General features: G+C 46.9%; 1 protein-coding gene across 9 annotated transcripts in view; it reads right to left on the bottom strand.

Annotated features, from left to right (window-relative positions):
* Positions 1-20,494, bottom strand: part of TRERF1 (transcriptional regulating factor 1) — a 200,114-nt gene extending 179,620 nt beyond the window's left edge. For 2 of the 9 annotated variants that reach the window (XM_032862174.1, XM_032862178.1), the window contains exons 1-2: positions 19,953-20,151; positions 19,449-19,530 (exon numbers count right to left, since the gene is read on the bottom strand). The gene's annotated coding sequence lies outside the window, so the exon portion shown is untranslated. The other 7 variants (XM_032862181.1, XM_032862182.1, XM_032862176.1 and 4 more) reach the window with 6 other exon arrangements.
* Between the last annotated feature and the right edge of the window lie 4,953 nt (positions 20,495-25,447).

Below are 25,447 nucleotides of genomic sequence, written 5' to 3'. Positions count from 1 at the left end.
TTAAAGTGGGTTTTTTTTTTTAAGATTTTATTTATGTATTTGAGAGAGACAGAGATAGGGAGAGAGAGCATGAGCAGGGAGGAGAGGGAGAAGAAGGCTCCCCACTGAGTAGGGAGCCCATCAAGAGGCTCGATCCCAGGACCCCGGGATCACGACCTGAGCCGAAGGTAGACACCTAACAGACTAAGCCACTCAGCTTCCCCTTAAGTATTTCTAAAAAAGACAAAGAGCAGATAGAGGGAATGGAAAATTCAGGCAAAATGTATTAAAGGGGATGGGCAATTATCTGAATTACTGAATACAGTAGAGAGGAAAGCCTCAGTGAGAAAGGGACGTCTGAGAAAAGACTTGAAGGGGAAGACAGTGAGCAATGCAGATGGGTATCTAGGTTCTGGAAGAGCAATCCAAGCATAGAAGACAGCTTATGCAAAGTCCCTGAGGCAAGAAGGTGCCAGGTACATCCAGGGAATGGCGAAGAGGCAGAGTGTGGCTCAAGCAGAGTATCACCAGGCCACTGCAAGGACACTGGCTTTCACTGACTACAGTAGGGGCTGCTGAAAGGCTGTGAGCAGGGAAGAGACAAGTTCTCCTTCACTTCTCTGCCACCTTGTCATCCTTCCTACATAGGTCCTTAGATACCACTTAATCAACACGCTCAAAGCCACCTCACCCGCAAAGCTCTCTCTGATGAACCCCTGCAAGGTATAAACCCAACAACCCTAAGGAAACCAGTCATCCCCACATCCACCTCTCCCCCAAATCCATGTTACACCCAAAAGGGAAGATGAGCAGGAAGATGAAAGAGGGGAGTGGGTAGGAGGAAGACATAACAAGCAGAGAAGGACAAAGAGACTGATGGGGACACTTACAGAAAGATCCAAAGAGAGGCAGAAAGACAAATGTCAACGACTTCTCCACTCTTCATCCACACCCCACAGTCCCTAAAGTCCAAAGCACCAGTGCTTTATCAGGCAAGCCCTCCCTACACCTCTTTAACTACTCATGCTCCTAACGGGAAGTAGAACTGTAGAAAGGGAGAAGAGAAAAGGATTACGTCACTCTGCCTCTCTAAATGGCAAAAGCAGCAGCCCAGCTAACGCTGGCCCGTCAAACCAGAGGTGGAGGCAGAATTCCCTGTCATTTGATCCACACCCAAGGTCCCCAGTAGACACACTACGAGCCACCCAGCAAGCTTATCTGGTCAACCTATAAAGTGAGCTGTCACCACACAGACCCAGTCCCAGAAACAGCAATTTCTGTCCCTGGCACCTTGTACCCACATTCACACTCATCCTCCAGCAACCACAAGGCAGAGGGTAAAAAAAAAAAAAAAAAAAAAAAGGTCAATTAAGAAAAGGCTGGGGCAGCTCTGGAATAAGCTAAAATGGGGGAGAAAGGAAGTGATAAGTTAGAACAATTAGCTCCAGGTGGTACAGGGGAGGAGCCAAAACCATGGGCTCTAGAGTAGGAACTCATGGCTCAGCTCTGCCACACTGACAGGCTGTGTGACCTTGGAAGTTACCTGGGTGACCTTGGGCAAGTTATCTACCCTCCTGTGCTCAGAGTCCTCATCTTTAAAGCCATTATCATTATTAGTACCTGTGTCCTGGGGCCCTTAGGAGAATTAAAATTAGTATTATAAAGCATATAAAAGAATGCCTGGCACATGGTAAGCACTAAATGAATATTTTTAAAGAAATAAAAACACTTTGGAAAAAGGAATGTTTCTCTCTGGACCATCTGAGATAGAAAAGTTTTGTATTTATTTTTGTACCTGACATATACATGGAAACAATCGCTACTGATTAATATTTTCAACTCTGATCATTCATAGTCCATGCTTTTAAAATATATTAAGATGCTCTGGCACAAAGACATTTACTGCAGCATTATTTTTTTAAAAAGCAAGTTATGGGAAATGACCTAAGCATCCAACATTAGAAAAATGGTTGAGTAGATTATAAAAGCCATAGCAAATGGTTTTGTGCAGATATTAAAAATCACCTAACGAAGAATTTTTAAAAATTCATTTATTTATTTGAGAGAGAGTGAGTAAGCGGGGTGGAAGGGGGAGGGGCAGAAGGAGAGAATCCAGAAGCAGGCTCCCCACTGAGCACAGAGTCCTGATCCCAGGACCCTGAGATCATGACCTGAGCTGAAATCAAGAGTCAGCTGCTTCACCACCTGAGCCACCCGGGCGCCCCCCCCCCCAATGAAGAATTTTTAAAGACATACAAAATACTTAAAATGTCAAATGATAAAAGATTAAAAAAACTAGACTTCACTTTCAACTGTCATGACACAACTGCTATTAGATTAACCCTCCTGTATAGAACAAGTATAAAAGATAGATAAAATATGAAATAATAATAATAACCATAATAACTGTTTGAACCTATGGGAGTACAACAAGGCAGCCAGGCTGGGAAGGACGATGCCCCTAGAAGAAAGGGAACCTTGGTGAGGTACATAACATTTGCTGATGTTTCTCCCCAGAACATGTGCTGATCTGGTAAAACAAACACTGAGGGAAAAGGCAGCAAGATACAGCTTGCTGCAGCTCTTTCCCTGGACAAGGAAACAAAAGCTGCAGTTCAGAGCTATAATGACAACCAGGATTTAAGACCCAAGATCTCAGGGAAAAATGAACCACTCATACATGAACCCAATGTTCAACAATTTCCCCTCAAGGCATTTGATGACACTGAAACCACATATGTACAGAGCTAGGTCCTGGAAATCCAAACCGAAAAAAAAAAAGTTAAAAAACTGAAAAGCTAAGCAGAGATTTTGGTAGTCTCCCAGAGGTAGAAAAACAAATTGTGAATATCAGGGTCTATCAAGGAAAAGGGACCCCAATAAACACTCACTCTCAAAGCAAGGGCAGATCAAAAGTAGACCAGCCTCAACAGAATCAAGGTGACCCAACATCCTGAGCCTCTACTTTTTCCATCTGAAATGCCCAGCATTCAAACAAAAATTACCAAGCACATCAGGACCAAACCAAGAGAAAAATACAATCATTAAAAACAATCAGAAAGTATCTTTTTTATAAATAAGATATTGACAAACAATTAAAATAAATTAAGAATTGACTAGATAGGTTAGACAACAAACAAACAGGAAAGAGATGACTAATGAAGTGGAAAATAGATCAATAGAAAAAATATTCATATTGAAGCACAGAAAATACAAAAACAAGCTTCAGGGACCTGTCAGATACCACAAAAGAGTCTAACAAATGCAAAGACAAAGAAGAGGAGAGAAATAATGGGACAAAAGCAATTTAAAGAGAACTCCCCCCAAGTTTTCTAAAATGGACTTTAAATCAAGCCATGAATTCTAAAAGCTCTCCAAATTCCATGAGGGATACATACAAAGAGAGCCATACTTAATGTACACCATAATGAAATTGCTTTAAAAAAAAAAAAAAAGCTAAAGAGAAAAGAAAATATTACTTTAAAAGAAACACAATAAAACTGACAGATGACTTTTTAACAGAAATGCAGGAAGCCAGCGGACAATGGAACATTATCTTTAAGGAATTAAAAGAAAAAAAAAAAAAGGCAACCTAGACTTCTATACCTGGTGGAAATATCCTCCAAATAAAAGGTGAAAGACATTTTCAGACAAACAGAAATTGAAAGACTAGGGCACCACCAGACACCCCCTATGCATGATTACACACACACACACACACACACACACACACACACAACTAAGGGGATTTCTTCAGAAAGAAGGAAATTAATCTGAGAGAACATCATGAGCACGGTCATACAAGAAGAAACGAAGAACACCACAAAGAGATCTACATATTTATGTAGATTAATCTAAATTATTATTGACTTTTTAAAACAACATCCCTTGGGGTTTAATATAGAGAGGATTAAAATCACAAGACCACAAGAGGCATAAAGGAGGTAAAGGGAGGCTAAGTGTTGTATATAAGTAGCTTGAACCAGTAGGTTAAAGGATTGACTTAGGGTCAGCTCTAAAACAAACAAACAAACTCACACACAGAAAGCCTCCAACTATGTGAAGAGATACATATAGATATAGATATAGATATAGATGAAAAGAAAACACTAGAAAGGAACACACCATTGTTTTTTAAAAACAGAGGTTCTATCTAGATGATGGAATGCTGTTCAATTGTTCTTCAAAACATTTTTAAAAATTCTATCTAGATGATGGAATGCTGTTCAATTGTTCTTCAAAACATTTTTAAAAATCCTGGCTTTGGATCCAGGATCCTTCACTTCATGGAAATAATGGGGTTGGGTGAGATGAAATGAGCGGATACATGTAAAACATGTGGGGCTGTTTTCATTCCCTTTCTACTTTTCAGCATTTTCAATAGAACAACTTTTCTCTCCATATTTCATTTCATACAACACTTGGACACTATTATACTTGTGGGAGGTAAAAGGAGCCTTCCTTTCCTTATAAAGTTTCAAACAGAACAAATTCCTAAAACTTTCAACAGGGACCCCGTAATTCGGCAGTCAACTGCTAACAACGATTATTTATATGAGTGGAGAATCCTGGTCGCCTGTCAATACAAACCAGCTATCTGACACACTCCATGCCCTGGGCAGGGATGTATGTGGTGAGAAGAAAGTACTTCTCAAGTCTCTGCATAAGCCTAAAGAAATTCTAACTTGGTTGAAAGCAGCACTTTTGATAATAATTCAGGTCATCTGCACAGTCTTTCTACAACAGAAATCCAAAGATCCTGCTAAATTTATAAATAGTAGTTATCAGCAGGAGACCTTTGTACCCCACCTTGCAGCAGGAAAAAAAATGAGCCCCAGAGAAGAGCTGTAGTCCATGGTAGAAAGGGTAACCCACACTACACAAGAATTACCATTTTTTGAAAAATAGTATTAGAGCTGGTGAAGGGAGGTCAGTACTCTCACATGCTAGTCGGATGAATGAAAATTAATTTTTAAAAATGTTTTGAAGAACAATTGGGAAATATTACTGAGAACCTTAAAAACGCCCATTATCTTTAACATAGCAATTCTCCTTTCCAGGGATTTATCCTAAGAAACTTATCTGAGATGTGATCAAAGATTTATGTACAAGGATGTCTATCGAAGCATTATTTATAATGGAGTGATAAACTAAATTTCTAATAATAGGAGTTAGTAAAATAAATTCTGGGACCCAGTGCCTGGCACACAGGCACACTATTTCTGGTGCTCCAGAAATATTTGTTGAACATAAAATCCATATGAGAATATACTAAAAAAACTATGAAAAAAAAAAGGATCCAAAGAATATTTAATGAACAAAATATTAACATTAAATCTCATTCAAAATTAGCCCAATACTATTTTAAGGCATAATATCATAGCTAATGTCTACTGAGAACTTACTAAGTGCCAGGCACAGCCCCACATGTTTTACATGTATCCGCTCATTTCATCTCACCCAACCCCATTATTTCCATGAAGTGAAGGATCCTGGATCCAAAGCCAGGCATGTCTGACTCCAGAACTTAAACTATTAATCAACAGACTATGCTGCCTAGAAAAAATACTGGAAGGAAGTTATTAAAAAGGTAACAGGAAGGAATTAAAGACAACTGGTATTTTCTTCCTAAGGCCTACCAATATTTTCCAAATACTCTATAGTCACCTCGCACTACCCGTAGTCTCCTTGTCCAAACTAAAAAGTTCTATGAACTTTTCACTTATCATTTACACAATTTCAGTGAAAAAAGTCTTAGCTCCAAAGGGGTTTTGAATCGTGTCCTTCTCCAGGTCTTAAAAGCAGGAGAACATTATATAAATATGAGCCATACATTCTGACCAGGAAAGGGGATGGGCTGAGAGTGTGCTCAACCGACCATGTTGCCCATGACCTCCATTGCACATATACACGTCACTACTGGCTGACAAGGTGCTGTTTCATACACATATTCTGCCATTAATCTTCCCAATGACCCCTCCGAGTAGATGTGACCATCTCAGGAAATGGAGCTTTAGGAAGGTGAAGTGACCTTCCCAAGGTCATGCAGAGCACTCCAGCTCTGGTCAAGGTTCCACCTACCACATGTCCAGCCACCAACCATTCCCCCAAATCGTGGTGACTGCAAAGTTTGGGAGATAAACCAAAGTCTCCCGAAGAAGACAAGGGAGATCTGTGGGACAGGGCGCGCGCGCGCACGCACACACACACACACACACACACACACATTGTGCCAAAACCCAGATACAGCCCTGGGACCCAACCATCTCAGTGCTTCGCTCCTTCACAAAACAATTCTGCAGAAGAGTAAAGTATATGGCTTTGTATTTGTCAAAGCACTTGTGCATCCTTTCTCTCCTTTGATTCTTAAAATAAGCCTTTTCAACCAGGAAAGCAAAAGTACTGAGAAAAAGGGAAATGAGGCTCGGAGAGTTACACCGCTATCCAGGAGTACCCCACGAGGGTCAGTGTGGTGTCCCTTCTCCGTATTATCCCGGCCACATTCTGAACTGAACTCAAGCCACACTGTCTGGTAAGGCTGAGTGGGAGGCAGGAGGAGGAAGGGGGAAAAGCATCTGCTTTTACAGTCACACAGGTCTGGAGTCCTAGGTTTGAATCCCTGCTAACCACGAGACCTTGAGCAAGTCTGTTCATCCCTTTGTCCCCCCACTTGCCTCCCTTGTTTAGTAAGGATAATAATGCCTTCTCCATTGAGTTGCTGTGAGGCTTTAATGAGGTCCTATATATAAAATGATGGCATGTGTCTGCACTTAGGAGGTAGCTGTCACATTCTGAAATGCATCCTATCCCCAAACATACAGTGTGAGGTCACCATGTCCAGAAGAGCACCTTACCTCACCTTCCTAAAGAAAATAATCCTCTTAATGTTTCTCTAATTCTGCTATCCTGGTTCCTTTCGACTCAAAGAGCCTAGATTGATCTCAGTTACTTTCCAGACTCCTTTGCAAAACTCTCTACAAGCTTCTTAAATTTAGGCCCCCAAAAGTGTCCTCCAAGGAGAATCCATCATGGGCTGAAAAAGACAGAAGGCTAAAACCCCAGCCTCTGTGCTCTGAGCATTAGATTTACTACAAGGGGTCAGACATGGAGCCGTACTGAGTAAAGTACACCCTGAGGGGTGAGCACCCGTCAGGGTGAGGGTGAGAGGGTGAGGGGGTAAGGGGGTGGGGAGCCCATCTACAAAAGTAGAGACCAAGGCTGGGGCCCCCTAAGAAGAAAGAGGTTGGGCACCTGGGTGGCTCAGTTGGTTAACCAACTGCCTTCAGCTCAGGTCATGATCCCAGAGTCCCGGGATCGAGTCCCACATCGGGCTCCCAGCTCTAAGGGGAGTCTGCTTCGCTCTCTGACCTCCCCTCTCATGCTTTCTCTCACTGTCTCTCTCTTAAACAAAGAAATAAAATCTTAAAAAAAAAAAAAAAGAAGGGGGCGCCTGGGTGGCTCAGTGGGTTAAGCCTCTGCCTTCGGCTCAGGTCATGATCTCAGGGTCCTGGGATCGAGCCCCGCGTTGGGCTCTCTGCTCAGCGGGGAGCCTGCTTCCTCCTCTCTCTCTGCCTGCCTCTCTGCCTGCTTGTGATCTCTCTCTGTCAAATAAATAAATAAAATCTTAAAAAAAAAAAAAAAAAGAAGAAGAAGAAGAAGAAGAAAGAGGTTGGGGGTACCCAGAAGAAGTGGAAGGGAATGCTTTCTGCAGCTTCCCTTAGAAACAAACGGGAACATCCAAAATGGAGACAGAAATGGTAGGAAACCCTGACTTGGCAAGATGGTGACGTTACTCCTCAAACTGGCTAGCATAGCTAAGGAGTATAGACCTTCCCCTTCCTGCTCCTGTCCTCCGAATACTTTCTTACCTCATCTCAGTCTACAACCTCGGCCCCTCCAGCCTGTCCTCCATACCTCTGACCGACAGTTTTTTGTTTTTTTTTTAAGGATTTTATTTATTTATTTGACAGAGAGAGATCACAAGGAGGCAGAGAGGCAGGCAGAGAGAGAGAAGGAAGCAGGCTCCCTGCTGAGCAGAGAGCCCGATGCGGGGCTCCATCCCAGGACCCTGAGATCATGACCTGAGCCAAAGGCAGAGGCTTAACCCACTGAGCCACCCAGGCGCCCCTGACTAACCTTTCTAATACAGAAATCTGACTTGTCCACTTTCCCCACACACCTCTCCTCACTTCAAACCCTTCAATGAAGGGTTTGCCTATAACGTCAAGTCTAAGCTTCCTATCATGGTATCAGGTCCTCCCAGCCCAATCCCTTCTCACCTCTCCAGCCTCATCACCTGCAATATGACTGGGAACTTCGTATGTGCTGGACCCTGACTGGTTGCTGGGGACACAACGATACACAAGACGTGACACAAAAATGAACACGACCTAGCTCATGCCCTTTAGAAGCTGAAAGTCCTCATAGGCAGACAGACACAGAAAGGGATCACTGCAATCCAGGTGGACAGTGGGATGGCGACCCACCCTGGGGTGCACTCTTGTCCCTCTGGAGGAAGTAGGAATGAGCTAGGTAAGGGATAAAGAAGGAAAACACTGCTTGCAGAAGAAGCCTCAGGGCAAAGTTCATGAGCAGTGCTACCTTACACAATTGTCTGCTCTAATGGAAATGTTCTATATGCATGCTCTCCAATATGGCAGCCACCAGCCACATGTAGCTAATGAGCACTTGACGTGGGGCTAGTGCCACGGGGGAAACCGAATTTTTTATTTTATTTAATTTTTAATTAAACTTAAATGGCCATGCATGGGGCACCTGGGTGGCTCAGTGGGTTAAGCCTCTGCCTTTGGCTCAGGTCAGGATCTCGGGATCCTGGGATCGAGCCCTGCATCAGGCTCCCTGCTCAGTGGGAAGCCTGCTCCCGCCCCCCGCCCCCCCTCCAGCCTATAGATCTGCCTACTTGTGATCTCTCTCTCTGTCAAATAAATAAATAAAATCTTTTTTTTTTAAATGGCCATGCATGGCTGATGGCTACCATATTGGATGGCACAGTTCCAGAGCATTAAACTGAAGGTGATGGAAGATAACATTAGATGAGTAAGCTTTTTATTTCCTAGACAGAGAGAGAGCTTGAGGCAAGGGATAGAGGGGGAGCAAAGGGAGAGGAAAAGAATCTTAAGTAGGCTCTGCGCTGAGCTCAACACAGGGCTCGATCTCACGACCCTAAGATCATGACCTGAGCTGAAGTCAAGAGTCAGACGCTCAACCAACTGAGCCACCCAGGCGCCCCAGAAGGGTAAGCTTTGAAGTGATACTTCAGTAAAGCCAGATTCTGTGTAGCTTCCTATACTCACCATGCTATCTGCTAGTCCCTCCCCCCTTGTCTACCCAGCAAGCCCCCACTGAACCCACACAACCCCACCCATGTACCACCTCTCTGAAGACTTCCCTGGCTCTTCCACACGGTCTCTCCCACTGACTGCTTCTGCAGTGTGATCTTTTTCTAAGCAGGTCTCTCTGTGTGCCGGGTTTATATGTTCTCCTGACTTGTCCCTACCAGACTCTGAGCTCCTTCTCCTACTGGTCCTGGTACTTCCAGCCACTGGTACAGTCTGGGCACATGAGAAGCACTCAGACATACTTGAGGATCAAGGTGTCAGCACTGACTGTCCCTGTAGCCTGGCAGGATGAGGAACGGGGCGCTCGCTCACTTCTTCTAACAAAGATGTTAGAAAGACAGCTCTGTCCAGGGGCTTGGCAAAGGTTCTCGTGAACATCCTGAGCACTCTACCCTTCAGTCAATGGCAGGCCTTGGGGTAGTACAGGTTCCTAGAATCTAGATAACCGTACGGGGAAGGTGCCCAGGCAGTCTTTGGGGGTTAGCCCTGGGTCTGGAGACCAGCTTGGCAACTCAGCACCCACGTCTCCTTAAGCCCCAGTTTCCTCAAGTGTAAAGTGTAAAGTGGGCACCCATCTGCCTCCTACAAATGCTGGAAGACTGAAGTGACTAGCACACCTGCACAGGGCCAGGGACACACACTAAGCTCTCAGTCAACAGTAGCAACTACCCCTAAAGCCATCTGAAACCCTCATTTGGATACCCCACAGCATATGCAAATTCCTGAGCCCCTAAATAAGGCTCTTCTTGGTGCTCTCCGGGATGCAAGGGATACAATCCAATCTCTGACTCACAGTGTGTTGCCAAAATTCTCCCTGAGTTCCCAAGAGAAGATTTATTTTAATTCCCTCCAACTTTAAAAATTAAACAGTCCTTACAGCATTTTGGGGTGGCACGGAGTGACAATGGAGACCATGAAATCCAACAAGCAGCTTTAAAAAGGTTACAAACTGATTGGAGAAAGAAAGGAGAAGGCAGCCGAAGGGGGTGAGCAGGGGGGCTGGAGACAATCCCCCGAGTGTCTGCTATTATTGAATACCCCAACTCTCAAAGCAGCCTGGCCGCCCCCTCCTCCATGCGAGCTAAGCTCTGTTAATGAGAAAACGGAGCTCTGCCTACATTTTACCACAATAATGATTTCCCCGTTGCATTTTTACATGCCTGCCGCTTTATCATAGCAGAAGTAGACATATATTTTCAATAAATCCCTTCTCTCCTTCCTCCTCCCCAACTCCAGCTCGCCCAGTAAATGTTGTTCCCTCCGCGCCCTCCCCCAACGCAATCCCAACCCTGGAGCACAATGAGTTCCACTAATCAAAACAGAAAGAAAAAGAAAAATGGAAAAATCACAGCTGCTGAAAAACAGCATTCGCTACAAGTCAAAGCCCTCCACATTTTTTCTGCATGCAGCATTTACTTCTTCAAGGACATATCACCCCCCCACCATCAGAAATCTTATGTAGAGTTGCTCCAAGGGGAGGGGGAAGGGGGGCGGGGAAAGAAATCTAATATTCACTCTCTTTCCTATTTTGACTAAACCAGCACAGACAGAAATATAGATAAGGCCTTGAATAACTGATTTAACAAAATGTCACTTATTAAAAGGCATGGGGGATGGGGCTGCACTTGAATTTGAGAGCTCAGTTAAAGCACCCCAGCTAAAGGCTGCCAGACCGCGAGAGGCAAGGGGGAAGGAAACATTCTCTAGCCTGGTCTCCTTCAGGGGCTGCTAGAGCTGACCCTGGTGGCAGAGAGGCCTGGATTTCTCCCTCCAGGGAGAACCAGTAGAGGGCGGGGTGGGGGGAGGAGGCCGGGGAGCCAGAGGTGAAACAAACAAAAAAGCCAAAAAAAAACCCCAGTTGATTCTTAAATATATAAGCATTTATACTGCACCAACTAGTACCAGGTGCCGGGGGTACAACAGTGAGTGCTGACCCAGTTCTGCCCTCCCTGGGGCAGCAAGGAAGGGGTAAAAGACACACGGGCGGGGTGGGGGGGGGCGGGGGGGGGCGGATATTATGACAACAGCATCCTGACAGCCCAGCCCAGCCCACAGCACCGGCCAGTGACCAGGCACATGGGGGCACACGGGGCTCTGGAGAGAGAGAGAAGGAATGAATGAGCGTATGCACACTGAAATTGTTTGAATTCCATACTGGTTTCTAAAGCAGCTCAGACTCTGCAAAAGAAGATAGGCCTCTAAATGTCCTTACCTACTGTGGCTCCCCATAACACCCCCCCAGCTCACATGTGTTCACCCAATTAAGAACGAAAAGTGAACAAGCCCTGGTACTTGAGAATCAGCCTCATTACTGGTATCCTTGAGTTGAATTTTAAGGGAGTTTGATATCTCCCATTGTGATGACATCAGAGGGAACTCGAATGACACCCCCTATTCAAACGCCTTGGGCATCAACTCCAACTTTTTTTTTTCCCCTTTCCCTTTTTAAAACATCTTTCAAAGAAATTAGATTGGAGGTAGTTTCCCAAGACGAGGGGAGAGGCCCTCAGAACTGTCCCTGTTATGACAAAGACACCCCCCCACACACAAGGGGCCCCCAGGAAGCTTTCCAAGGTAGCAAATAGCAAACTACTGGAAGCTAAAGGCCAGGCCGTCTAGAAACCACCATGGCTTGTCCAGGTCCCTCCACTTAAGAGCCCCACAAAAAGGACAGGGCTAAGGGTAGGAGGCTGATGGAGAATGGCCATGCAATTTGTTAAAGTCAAGTTTTGGCTTTAATTATGAGGCAGCCTTTGAGCTGTGTGTGCCAGAACGAGCCAGACAATTCAAGTTTTTTAAACATGTAATGTCGGAAACATGTTTAAATCATCTGAGTCTTTCCAACTAAGGTGACTGGGACTTAGAAGCCCAAAGTTCCCAGATGATGGTCTTGGTTTCCATGATCTCTACATCTACTCAGTACCATATCCTTAATACTGCATAGCATTATCTGTTTGAGGGCGCACAACATCTGGAGACCATTCAACTTCTGGCCTTAAACCAGGATGCTGGCTGGACATGGGACTCTGGGTTAATCACTTATTTATATATTTTTTTCGATTCTCCTTCTTGAGCCTCACTTTCTTCTGCTGTCAGATGAGGATACCAACCTCCTCTGGTTGTTGCTTCTGTCGTCAGATAAAATAAGACATGCTGAAGAGGCTTTGGACCAGCAACAAACTAGGTAAACACCGGTTATTTCAATGATGGCATCCATTTCCTCTCTCTCTGATTTTTCGTTGATTATTTTCCCCTTTATGAAACCAAATTGGTATCAGTTCCACTGATCTCTCAAAACTGACAACTTGTATTTATTATACAATTACAAGGAGTCCTCTTACACACAGGTGAGCAAAATCTCAGTAACAGCTGCATCTGGGTGACAGGTACAAGGGAGCTCATTACACTAGCCTGTCTGCTTTTGTTGCATTTTAAGTTTTCCCATCATAAAAATTAATTCAGAAATAAACAAATAAAGCCTCCCCCTCTAGCCCGGAGGCGAGTGGTCTGATGAGGGAAAAGCACAAGGTATTTCTTAAAACTAGAAATGACTTTTGCAGCATGACAGTATGAGAAAGGGCCCAGGGCTGGTTTTTGTTGTTTGGTGGTGTTTTTTTTTTTTTTTTTTTTGGTAGACTCCGCTTTACAGAACAGGCCTCATTTGCAAAACAAAAGCTGAATGCAAATGAAGACCTGCCAGGACCCTCGGACCCCAGCCTGGTTTCCTGCGGAGGCTCAAGGCTCCCCTGCACCCAGTGCACAAGCCAAGTGTGTCTGTCGCCTCGGCTGGGCAGGTCTCCAAGTTTCAATCCGGGATCAGAGTCTGAACCTAGACCGCCTAGCATGTCACCGCCTGAGCTCGGATGCCAGCCTTCCTGTAGCACTTTCGATACAAAGATCCCTGAGGACCCGAAACCCCTAAGGAGAAAGTGGCTAGGAGGCGGGAACAAGAGTGAGAGAGGGCTTGGTGAACAGGGGTGTGGGCAGAGGCTCTGGGAAGTTAAGGGAAGCGTTTCAGTGGTTGTCAGGTTTTATATCTGAAAAGGAGATCTGGCTGAAGATTAATTCACCTCGCTGCTCTCAGCGCGCGATGCCTCTTACAGTTTACATAGCACTTTCCGTACATTATCTGATGGCATCCTCACAAGTGGAGGGGAGAGGCGACAGATGGTATCACCCGCCCTTTACAGATGCCCAGACAGGCTGGGAGGCCCCCTTGGCCAGAGCCAGGAGACCATGAGGGCACCGGACTCCAACCTCGACCTTCAGCCGCCCTCCTCACCCTCCAATCCCCATGTAGACCCCTCGCTGGGGGCCACCCAGGCTGGCAGTCTGTGGCGTGTGCTCCTGAAAGGCTGCCCAGAGGAGAGGGCTCTTTTTTTTTTTTTTTTTTTTTCCATTTTTGGAGCCTCTTGCTCCAAACCTCTGCCACAGTGCCCACCAACTTTTTGAACAGGGCTGAAAATCATAGATTTTTTTTTCCAATGATAGTATTCAAATAAATCTAACGTGAGGCCCAAATTACTTTAACTTAAGACTCTTCCTCAAGTGAAAAGAATTTGCTCTCGCCTCTGTACTGCTCAGTAATGCAGTCAAATGTTGAGAAAAATGCAGTACAATTTTCTGATGCAGTCTTAACCCTTAGAAGTCTCTGGCTGGTGTCAGGTCCTGAGCCCGAACCCTTTCCCTAGGAGGGTGCAGACGCAGCCTGGAGCAGCTTCCCCACCTTCTGCTCATCTGCACCTGTCTTCTCAGGTTTTCCCTTGGTCCAGGACCGAAGGCCCTCCACACCCACGCACACCCCCTCCCCCGCCCCTGGGGAAAAGGCCACATCTTCCGGAAACCTTCTCAAGGGCTTTAGTCAGCTGACCCTACCCACCAGCTGCTCTCCTCAATCCCTCCCTCTCCAGGATCTTTCCTGTCCATACACCAAGGTAATACCAGCACCCAAAACACCCTTCCATTCTACACGGGTCCTTCCTGCTCCCGCTCCGTATCTCTGCCCTCTCTTGCACAATCAAACTTTGCCAAAAAGTTGTCCACATATGCTGTGACCAGTTCCACCTCCTAGACCCCCCCAACCCCTCCAATCTTGCCCCCACCCCATCCATTGCATTCCAGGGAAGCTGTTCTTTGGAAAGTCCCCAGTGGCTTCCATTTTGCAAATAATCCAGTGGTGACTTTTCAGGCCTTATCAACCTCATGAAACATTTAACGACCACCCCCTCCCCACCAACACACCAACACCCCCCCCACACACACACACAGCGCCTCTCCTCTCTATAGGCTCCTTAGGGCATCCCATCCAGTCTCCTAGATTTAAATACCAGCTCCCTGGCCAATGGCTCATTTTTATCTCTTGCCTGGCCACTCCTATGGTGCTGGACACCGCTGTCAGACTGCCTTCCTGACCTCTCCACCTTGAGTCTAACAAGCGCTTCAAACTTAGCAGGACCCAAACAAAAATAGATTGATTCCACTCCCCTCCTTCCCCCAATCTTCCCCATCTGGGCAAATAGCACCAGCCATGTACCCAACTGCTCAAGTCAGAACACTCAGAGCTATCCTCAACTCTTTCTCACCAGCTACCATCAAACCCAAAAGGAAATACCTCCAAAGGTACGCACTTCCTGATACCTCCAAAGTGCATCTCACATGCACCTGCTCCCTCCACTGCCCATCATCTTCCACCAGGCCTGCTCTCCAACTCCACACCTGCCCATGTCCACCACCGCAAGCCCCTTTATCAGAAGTTGGGAGTGTCACTTCCCACTGGAAACTTTCAGTGGTTTCTCGCTGCACTTCAAATGAAACCCAACCTTTTCAGAGGCCTCCAAAGTCCTGTACATTCACCTCATGCTGCCCTCTCTCTGTCCCTCTTGTCTGCCTGTGCCCTTCTTATACAGCAGCCCCCAACCCAAGTCCTTCCACACAGACTCTCCTCCTGGTGCTCTCTTCCAAACCTCAGAGCACCTTTTTAGGCTGCTCTAGCTGCATAAGGCCAGGTCACTGTTCCCTGTGGTTTCATCATTTATCACACTTTGCAATATATATTTCTGTACGTGTCTACCACCCCTCTGAATGGTAAGCTAGAGTCTGGGGTGGGGGGAAGGGGAGAGGGAGTAAAATATGTCTATTTTAATTATCATCATAGTCCCAGAGCCTTAAGACAGTGCCTAGAATAGTAGGTACTCAGTAAAGTAGCTGCTGAACATACCAGTGAATAAAGTAGATCCAATTATGGCATGAAAATAATTGTTACCTTCTAGGAGCCCAGAGTTATCACTGCCATTAGGGCACACGGGTTCTCTTCCTCACTTTCTAATAACAACAACAAAAAATGTTTAGTATTGTTGCACCGACAGCCCAATAACTCAGCATATCCCACCCATCCCCAGCTTGTTGTCTTTGACCAGGAAAACACAAAAACCATCCTCTTGCTCAGTAAACGCAAATTAACCAGAAGATCTTATAAGCAGATACCATGAGTACTTAAAAATTCTTAGAAAATATCATACGGTCTTTTTGTTATGCAGTTTCTTTAACCCAGAAGAAAAGATTTAGTAAGAAGCCATGGGATCAAACTTAGTGTTACCAGGACTGTATTATTCCTTAAAATGCCACAGTACCCATGGTGACAAGTGCCAATAACTTGGGTCGCCAGCTACTCCTGTCTCCTTCTCCCCACAAAAGAAATCAACTATGTTTTACTTTCCCCTTTATTTCTGTGGTTCCCCTCCAACATGCAAATTCAGAAATATTATTAATCCACAAGATCCCAGCTGATTCTAATCCTCCCTTCTCCCTAAATCACACTGTTTTATGAGGTCATAAATAAAATAAGCTGAATTCAACTGCTTTTAGAGCAGAACAACCAACATCCATTCGTACTGGCTGGGGTCTGAGCCTCTTGTCTGGATCCTCACTTTTTATGTCAATGTTCAAAGTCAATAAAAACATCTAGAGCTTTCCCCCAAAAAGACACCCAAGGTGAAATACAGGATATCCCAGAAATGACAGGAATACGACATTACTATTATGAACTCTATCACAAACATACGACCAAATCCCAATTACCTGTATGTAAATTCTCCACAGAAAGTGAGTAAAGCCACACTCGGCCTCCTCCCCCAAGACTACCTCCTCCTGCGGCGTGGGAATAACAGCTCAATTAACCTTAGACTTGACCAAGCATAATTAGACAGGTAAGCCAGCTGGCTGGAGGGGAAACTTTCAAGATTAACTGAAATTATTTTGGGTGCCTGGGGTTATGTGCCCCCAAGCTCTATTAGCACATATAATTGGGAAACAACCATCTACTTTTTTTTCCCAAGATAGTGGCAGACTTTCGTTAAGTATTTCCTTGTATTCTACGGTCAAGATTACCAGCTAGCTACTAAGAGTCTTTTTTGGAATGCCAAGGTACAAATCCACTCTCTCCATGAGAAGACAAAAACGGAAGTTAATCAACTCGTCCTAGTCCATGAAGCAATTTGGCCGTTGGCCCAGGAAGAGCCTGTCGAGACCTCTTGAGACCTCGCTCCACAAGACCCAAGTCACAGAATTTCAGAAATGGGAGAAACTCATGGGTCAAATACGTATTTTTAAGATTAAAAAAACAAAACAAAACCCAGAAATGGCTAAAAACTGGTACCTTCCCAACTTTTCTCCTAGGTGACATTTACTCCCTGCTTTGAGAATCAAATCACCTTAAAAGTTCTTTGTCACTTTACAAATACTGTGAACTGAGCCAATTCTCCAATGCAAGACAATGGTAACACTTTCTGATTAATAGACTTGATGGAGAACCCTTAAACTTTCAAAAAAAAAAAAAAATCAATGCGTTTGATTATTATGACCAACCTACCTATCAGAGGAAAAAGAATATTCTGAGTAAGCTTTGTCTTTGTGACTACACATTTTATTATATAAGCAGCAGTCCTCTTTTACTACGAAAGCTCCTACTTCACCAAAAACCACAGGCCCAAGCCAGTTAAAGGAGGCAAAACTGAATACTTTTCACACAGTTCATAGAACAACTGTTTTCACAGCAAGCTCACATAAATGCTATGTGATATTAACACATGCCTGCTAGGTGGAAGCTGGCTTACCAAGCTGTGAAAAGACCCATGTTCACCATGGAACCTGCAGAATTAATATTCTCAATGCCCATAAAGCAGAAGGGAAATGCTCTTTTTTTAAGATGTCAAGCTGGCTTCTCAACAATCCTTTGGCAAAAATGGACATGCCTAAAAGGGCGGGGCCCCAAGAGGTGTGTCACTCCCGGTATCAATTCCTATAAATCAAATCCTGACAATCACCACAATATTTTAAAAAGAATGAATTATGATTCATGGGCCTTCAAACCTTTATTACCACAAGAACATTCTCGGCAAAAGAGAAAAAAAAAAGCTACTGTGACTTGATTAATGGCCAAAGCAAGACAATAAAATAAATCTCATAAATATAAGAAAAAAAAAAAACTGAAAGACTGCTCTTGGCTTCTCGGATAGACACGTAAATAATTCTACTACCCTGGGGTAAACAAATATAAAGATTTTGTTTACCCTCCCAGAATATACACCATCCAGACTAAGATTCTCAGCAGGGAAAAATAATAGTGAATTTGCTTAACTAATGCCTAGTTAGGAATATTTGATAAGTGGCAATACTATTTAATTCCCAATGAACTCAACTCTCAACTGGCCAAAAATCAAATTCTCAATCTGGAAATCTGATGACAGGAAAGAAAGAAGAAAAGTACCGTCCATCAGTAACACGTAGAGAGATCTTTTTTTAAAACCCACTTTTTCCCCTCCTAGAATTGAGATCATCCACAGAATTGCACAAAGCTTAACCAACTTTAGTTAACCACACATGTAGGGTTTACTACCTGACCCTAAGAAACACGTCTGGGTTTGAGTCTCTGGAGTTAAAATTATACTGGCAAAGTTAAAACTCCCAGTATCATCAGGGTCCCTGATAGCCAAATCCTACAACTCATCTGCAGAAACCAGCAGGCTGAAGACCAGGACGAGAGAGGCTGGGAGAAGCAAAGACTGCTGGTTAACTGGTTAAGCTTGGAGTCCCGCTTATTATTCTGACAGTGGGCATCAAAACCACATTTTCTACCATCAGATTGCTTTCTTGAAATATAAATGATGCCGAAGGTTGGTACCAACTGGGACAACTTAAAACTCCTCTCTTAAGGCTCTCCGCCACCGCCTGCTAAAAGGGGAACCCAGGTGGCTTTGGGGAGGCATTTTTTTTTTTTTTTAAGAACTCTTCAGTCATCCCTGGCTTCTTCATTCCCAAGCATCACCTCCACGGACTTCACCAGACAGCCCAGGCCACGCTGTGAGCCACCGGCTTCAACACTTCATTTGCCAAAGCCACGTCTGATCTTGGGGAAGAGTTTCCACAAAGCAGGCTGTAACAGACCAGCCGAAGGTACTCGGAGGAACCAGAAGTCATTTTCTTTAACCTAAGGATGGCAGGCGCACATGCTCCAGCCCAGTGCTGGCCAGAGGCTGCCCGCCAGGTGCTCTCGGCCTCTGCCAGTGAATGGGTGATTTTGTGTTATTCTTAAATGTCTATTTCTTCAGCCCACCAGCAGTAACTTCCCAGTCTCCTAAACTGAAGTTAGGGAGTGAAGGGGGCAGGCTTACCCCCTTACACATTTCTCTTATCTGGGTGGCCGCCGTAACTTGGGGGAGTACCCAGCCCCCAAAGAGCCTTACAGGCACATATCCATACACATATGCATCATGTCAAAAACCCCCAAAGGCACATCCCTAGGGTCCTGCGGTTTCTTGGCTGGAAGAATGAAGGCTTTATAACATCACAAGCTTCAATTTCAAGCCCCACCACCACCACCCTTTAACCCGGGGCTGCCAATTATAGCGCCCACCGTGGCCCTCCCCCTTTGCGGGGATGCTGGACAGCCCGCAGAGGGACGAGGGAAGAAGGGAAGCAGAAAGAAGGCCCTGCTAACAGACTGAAAGTACAGAAGTGGGGGGGGCAGACTTTTCCCTTCCCCTCCCCCGTCTTCTCACGGAGCATCCCCCAACTAATTTTTTTTAAATGAAACTTAATAAGCTTCTTGCCTACCTTGGCTGTTTCTGCAACAAGTGCATGGGCAATCCGACAAGACCAGACTCCGCTTGGGGGGTAAGATGGGGGGCGAGCAGAGCTGATGGAGTAATTTCAATATTAATTTATGTCAGAGCCGCCTTCTCGAAGCGCTACTCACTTACAGTACTGCCCTCAGCCTGTAAACAAATATCGCTCCGCCAGGAAACATACTCCCCAGATGCAAGCCCCTTCCCCAGCAGGGAACAGGGCCCTGCGCCGCCCCCACCCCACCCCCAACAGCATGCGCCCCCACCCCGAGGAGGAAGCTCCGGGTTCCCAAAGCACCAACCCACCACCTCCGCCACCACCCCAGCAAGAAACTTACTCGGTCCGTCTACGCCTCCACCCTCCCTTCAGGAAATCTACTCTCCATATGCATTCAGCCTCCCCGCAGGAAATCTGCTCCCCCCTCCCCCCTTCTATATACATGCACCCCTCCCTCTCCTCCTCCCCACGCGCCCTCCCCAACCAGAAACTTACTAGCGTGCAAGCGTGCAGGCTCTCCTGATCCTGGAAACTTACTCCCAGATATAGCGCCCGCCAGCCCCCTTTCCCGGCCCTGCTCCCCTTCCAGCCCTCCGCGGCAAGCAACTCCAAACTCTCCGCATCCAGCCACTCTCCCTCCCCGGTGGAAATTTGCAGCGCGGGGCCGCGCGCGTGCATCCACCCTCCCCTTCAGGAAACTTACTCCCCATCTGCATGCACCGCCTCTCAGCCATCGCTTAGAGGGAAGGGGGTGTGCTAGGGAGACAGAAATACATATGTATCTCTCGCCCCTCCCCCGGCCGCAGCCCACTCGGGGCCGAGCCGCGGTAACCTGGCCTTACCTTTTGCATTGCTCCCCACCCTCGCCCCCTCCCTTAACCCTCCTTATCCGCTCCCCGGCGCCCCCCTTTTTTCACCCATTACCCACCCCTAGCAACCGTTCCCAAGCTCCTCTCGGCCTTTTTTTTTTTTTTAATCCAGGATGCAAATTCCTCCCCTGTCAGCAAATCGACTGTCAAATTATTTTCTTGCAAAAGGAGAAAGGCGGGGTGGGGGGGGAGTAGAAGCAAAAAAGGGGAGGGCGGGGGAAGGGAGAGAGGGACAGAGGAGGGGAGAGATATCCCTCCGCAGAGCTGGGTCTGGCGGCGGGCGGGGAAGCAGGAAGTAAGGTGTCCAGCGCCGCGGCCGGCGGGTCCTCCGCCGCGGCCCCCACCCGCGCCCCCTGTACCCCCGGGCGACGCGCTCGGGAGGGCGCGGGCAGCCTAGCGCATTGTTCGCAGCCTCCCCGCGATGCGCTGCCGACCTTATTTGTGTGCTCTGCATGTGCGTGAAGTTGCACCTTTTGTAGGCTGGAGAGACTCTGGACGAGGATGGGGCGGGGGACGCGGACCGAGTTGCGGCCCCGTGCGAGACCTGTCAGCCCCGGGGTGTGGCGGACTCTCCGGCGTGACCGGAAAATCGAGGCCCGGGAGAAGGCGGCGTGGTCTGGAAGCTGCCGCCTTAGACCCGGACCAGTGCAGGATTGCTTCCTGCGTAGCCGTCCCGGTTATTGTAACGCGCTTTGCAATTGAACGACTGGGGGTGGGAGGGGGGGTATTTATTTTTTATTTTTAAGGGGTTGCAAAGACGCCAGGGTCTAGGTGGAGTGCGGAGAGATGGCCTGTGCCTACCCCCGCTGCACCGAGGCACGGCGGGGCTGGGAGAGGGGCTGGGGCTCCCGGGAAGGGGCTGGAGGTTCGCGAAGCGCGCGGCTCCATCCCCCCGCCCCCATCGTGGCGGGGAGGGGGTGCTGCAGCCGGCGCTGGAAACGCAGCTCTCTGGGGAGGGGTCTCCATCTCCGCGGCGCTGCAGGCCGGGGAGGGAGGTTGCCTAGGAGAGGAGCCGGGGCCGAGAGGGGAGGGGAGGGGAGGGGAGGGGAGGGGGCGGGGGTGCGGCGGCTGCGCGCGCTCGCCCCTCCTCGCGCGCCATGACTGTGGAACGTGGTGCCGGGGAGGAGGGACAGCCGCCGGGGGCCGCCCGGGGCTGCTCGGCATTGGTGCGGAAACCCGAGCCCCGAGTCGCTCCTCGAGCTGTCTCCTCCTCCTCCGCTGCGGGGGAAACCGCTGCACCCAAACCGAGAGCAGCTGCGAGCAGGGGGCAGGGCGCGGGCTGAAAGGCGAGCCTAGGGTTCAAACCTCGGCGGCGCCAGTGGGGCGAGGGCAGGACGGCCCCCGGGGCCCCGCGAAGGCGCGGCCGCCGGTCGGTCCAGCGCGGGACCCCGGCATTTCCAGGCTTCTCTCCCGGTCAGAGGGAATGGGAAACCAAAGGTGACCAGGCTAGACAGACCCTCCTCGAGCCGGGTCCGAGGCGTCGATCTCTGGAAGGGCCCACAAGACAGCGAGTAGTTTTTGCTCAAGGGAAAGTTAAGCCATGCTTTTTTTTTTTTTCTAGTAAGGGGAAATCGTTGCGTCCCTTCCCCCAGATCTCGCGCGGGATAAATGAGGGGCTCCCCTACCCAGATCTTCACTGCTGTCCCCCACCCCACCCCCACTCGGGCGCTGGGTGGGGACAGGGCGGGGGAAGGCTATATGGGAGCTTAAAGCATGAGGTCATGGGTGGAGGAGGCTGCTGCCAAAAGCGGCCGAGGTTTGTGTGTATTTTGAGGGGTAACGATTCTTCTTCAGCAGTGGCAAGTTCTCCCGCCTGACCCTACCAATTCTGGGGCGCCTGGGCCAGAGAGCCCCCGAAAGAAAAGGGTGGCTCTGGCTATTTTCGCTCAGTGAGTGTTTGGCCGGTGCCCAGCCCTTTATGAGGTCCTTCCATAGAAGCAAAGAAAGCTGAGGGACAGCGCACAGTGTCTCGGGGACTGAGAAAGGCTTCAGATGCTCGGTTGCCGCCCCCCCCCTTCTTTGGTCCTCAGTCTCTTTCAATCGGACTGCTTTCTGTGATAGCCTCCTGCCCCCCTCCCACCCATTCTTCCCTAGCGGCCAGAGGAGTCTCTAAAACTCCGCACACTCCTTCAAAACCCTCCCAATTGCTCTTAGAATAAAGGCAAGCTCTGAAGCCCCTGCGTGATTTCGCCTCTACGGACCTCCCCACTCTCCCAGCCCCTCCCCTCCCACACTGTAAGGCGGGTGGTGCTTCTTTGTTCTGCATGGGGCGGGGGGCGGAGGGGAGATCTCTAACCTTCTTATTACTAACTCCCGCTAGACCTTTAGGAATGGACTCGACAGTCGTCGCTACCTTCAAGAAGCCTTCCTGAGCATACAATCTCATCTCTAACACCCTCGGGGGAGAAAGACCCTCCCTAGGACACCCCTCCCTCTCCCTCCAATCCAGCTGCAGCTGGAGCTGGCCCCAGTAACTGCCCTTTTCCCAGCGGGGGAAAAATAGCTAAGCTTGAGCGCCATCACTGCCTGGGGCCCGACCTTCTGGAAGGGAGTTAGCCAGGAAAAAACCTCCAAATACCCAGTCACCTCTAGAGACCTGGAAGAAGCAGCACTTCCACGTCCCACCCCCAGCACACACCCGAACGTGGAAGGCAAGGAGAGAGAGGGCTTTCCATCTGAAACTCCTCCTTGGGGCAGACAGATAAGGAACCTGAAGCAAAGACCGAGTAGGTAAATGGCCCAGGGTCAATGCAGAAATTCACACTCTGCTCTTTCCGGCTCCTAAACCAGAAGATGCACCAAAGGAAGGATTTGGGATTTGGGACCCAAGGTATCGCTGCTACACAATCAATCAGGCTTGAGTCACCTTCAAAGACCCCCTGCATCCTTGGGCCACTACCAACAGAGAAGTAGTATTGCCTATTGGTTAGTCCAGCAAGCTCTGACCTTGAAGCAACTTGATTCAGTTGCTTTGCCTATAAAATTGGAATCGTGGTATCTACAGTGTAGTGTTGTGAGGTTTGAATGAATTAATATACGTAAAGGCCTTAGAAAAGTGTCTAGAAAAATTCTTGATTATTTGTGAGAGGGAGTTAGGTGCCTCCCCCCTTCCCAAGGACCCTAGAAAATCAGGTCCTCAGAGACTACAACAGACTTAACCATCAAAAGTGATCTGGCCCAAAGAACTCAAAAGCCCTGATAAATGCACAGATAACACACAAATATGTTATTTAGCCAGTATATTCAACCCTCAACAGTGCAAGTGCTTGGAGACAGTCCACGGGGTGGATAACCGTCATTCTGTGAGCTGTGGTTCTGGACCCTTAGAATGAGTGTCAGAGGGAGGACACCTGAGATTAAAATATCATCTTGGATCTTTGAAATTAGAGTCAAGCTTGGGGCACCTGGGTGGCTCAGTTGGTTGAGGGTCTGCCTTGGTTCTAGGGTCCTGTGAACAATGACCATCAATGGCTCAGCAGGGAATGTTTCCCCCTCTGCCCTTCCCCGGCTCATGTTCAAATAAATAAATAAATCTTGGGAAAAAATCAAAGTCAGGCTGAAATACTCCTAATACTCACCTTGTATAACCTGATAATACCTGAAATACTCCTAAAACCCACCTTGTATAACCTAGACCCTCCTAGGGCTGCAAAAAATGTAAGGGGACTATTTTTCTTATCATTAGATTCTAGTCTTTCCATTCTCAGTACCCCCACGATAAGGGGGTTTTTAAAAATGCACTCACATGGCTCCGGATTCAAATAAACATTGAGAAGTCTCCCTCCCACCCTGTCTGACACCCACCGATTTTCCCTCTGTGGAAGCAACCAAGGTCAGTCTTCAGAAGACATGTTTAACTGTTTTCCAGCTGAGGCCTTCAGAGAATTCCTTGGATGCCTGTTTATATCTTTATGTCCAGAGCTCCCTTCTCTAATCCAGGCAGAAATCACTACCCAATCCCACCCTAGCCACCCCCTTCAGGTTGTATTACTAGTGATGAACCACCATTTCCTGACCTACCAACAAAAGCAAACACTTTGCGGGTTCTTTTTCCTTTTCTACACCAATAATAATCACTAAGGTTTATTGAGTGCTTTCTATGTGCCCAGCGCTGTGCTAAGTACTAGACATGCCTAATCCTACTTAATCAGCCCCAAATCATCATTATCCTTACTTTACAGATGCAGACAGAAGTGGAGGATCAGTACATAACTTACTCCAATTTGCAAGCCAACTTGAGCCCAAACCCTCTCTCCTAACCAGCAGTCCTCTTGCCTCTGCAACACAGGAAAAATTTTTTTGGTAGCCTGAAGGGGAAGGAGTAGAATGGAGTCTTCAGACTTTGTCAGACCTCAATTCAAAATTTGGCTTTGGCTCTCACAGCAATGAGACCTTGAGGAGGTTTCTTCAGCTCTCTGGGCCCCAGTTTGCTGCCCGCTTGTGAACCGGGAATGTACACTTTTCGTGGGGATAGTGTAAGGATCAAATGCATGTAAATAATGGCTTCCAAAATGCCTAGCAAACCAAATGCAGTGTTTAAATCTTGTGTGGTTCTGATTTGAATAAGCCAATCGTTAAAGAGAGATTTTTGAGACAGGGAAATAAAATGCGGACTTGATGGAAATGTTAAGAGATTATTAATGTGATATAGATGTGATATATATAAATATCGTAGATATGTGATAGATATAACTATTATAGGTGTGATAATGGCATTGTGGTTAGGTTCTTTCTTCAGTTCTTATCTATTAGAGATGCATAATGAAAGATTTGGGGTAAGAGTATGTCTAGGACTTATTTTCAAGTACTCCAGCCTCCTCCTCCAAAAAACAGGAGACAAATAAAACGAGATTAGCAAAATATGGATAAGTGTTGAAGCTGTTTATTATGCTGTTTTCCCTACTTCTGTTGAATAATTGAAATATTTCAGATCAATTTGAAATAAATTTAAAAGTAAAATGATTATATTCTAAAACATTAAAATTTAAAATGATCATTCAATTACTATGAATTGTTAATAATCATAAAATTTTCTAAATTATTGAAATACAGTACTAGCTTACAGTACTTACATGCAAAAATGGCAGTTTTGTTCCCAGGAGACATTCAGGACAGGTCTTA

This window comes from Lontra canadensis, unplaced genomic scaffold (assembly GCF_010015895.1).
Source record: "Lontra canadensis isolate GAN:19392208 unplaced genomic scaffold, GSC_riverotter_1.0 scaffold23, whole genome shotgun sequence".
Classification (NCBI taxonomy): domain Eukaryota; kingdom Metazoa; phylum Chordata; class Mammalia; order Carnivora; family Mustelidae; genus Lontra; species Lontra canadensis.
The sequence above is the reverse complement of the archived record's forward strand: the minus strand, read 5'-3'. Positions and strand labels throughout refer to the sequence as shown.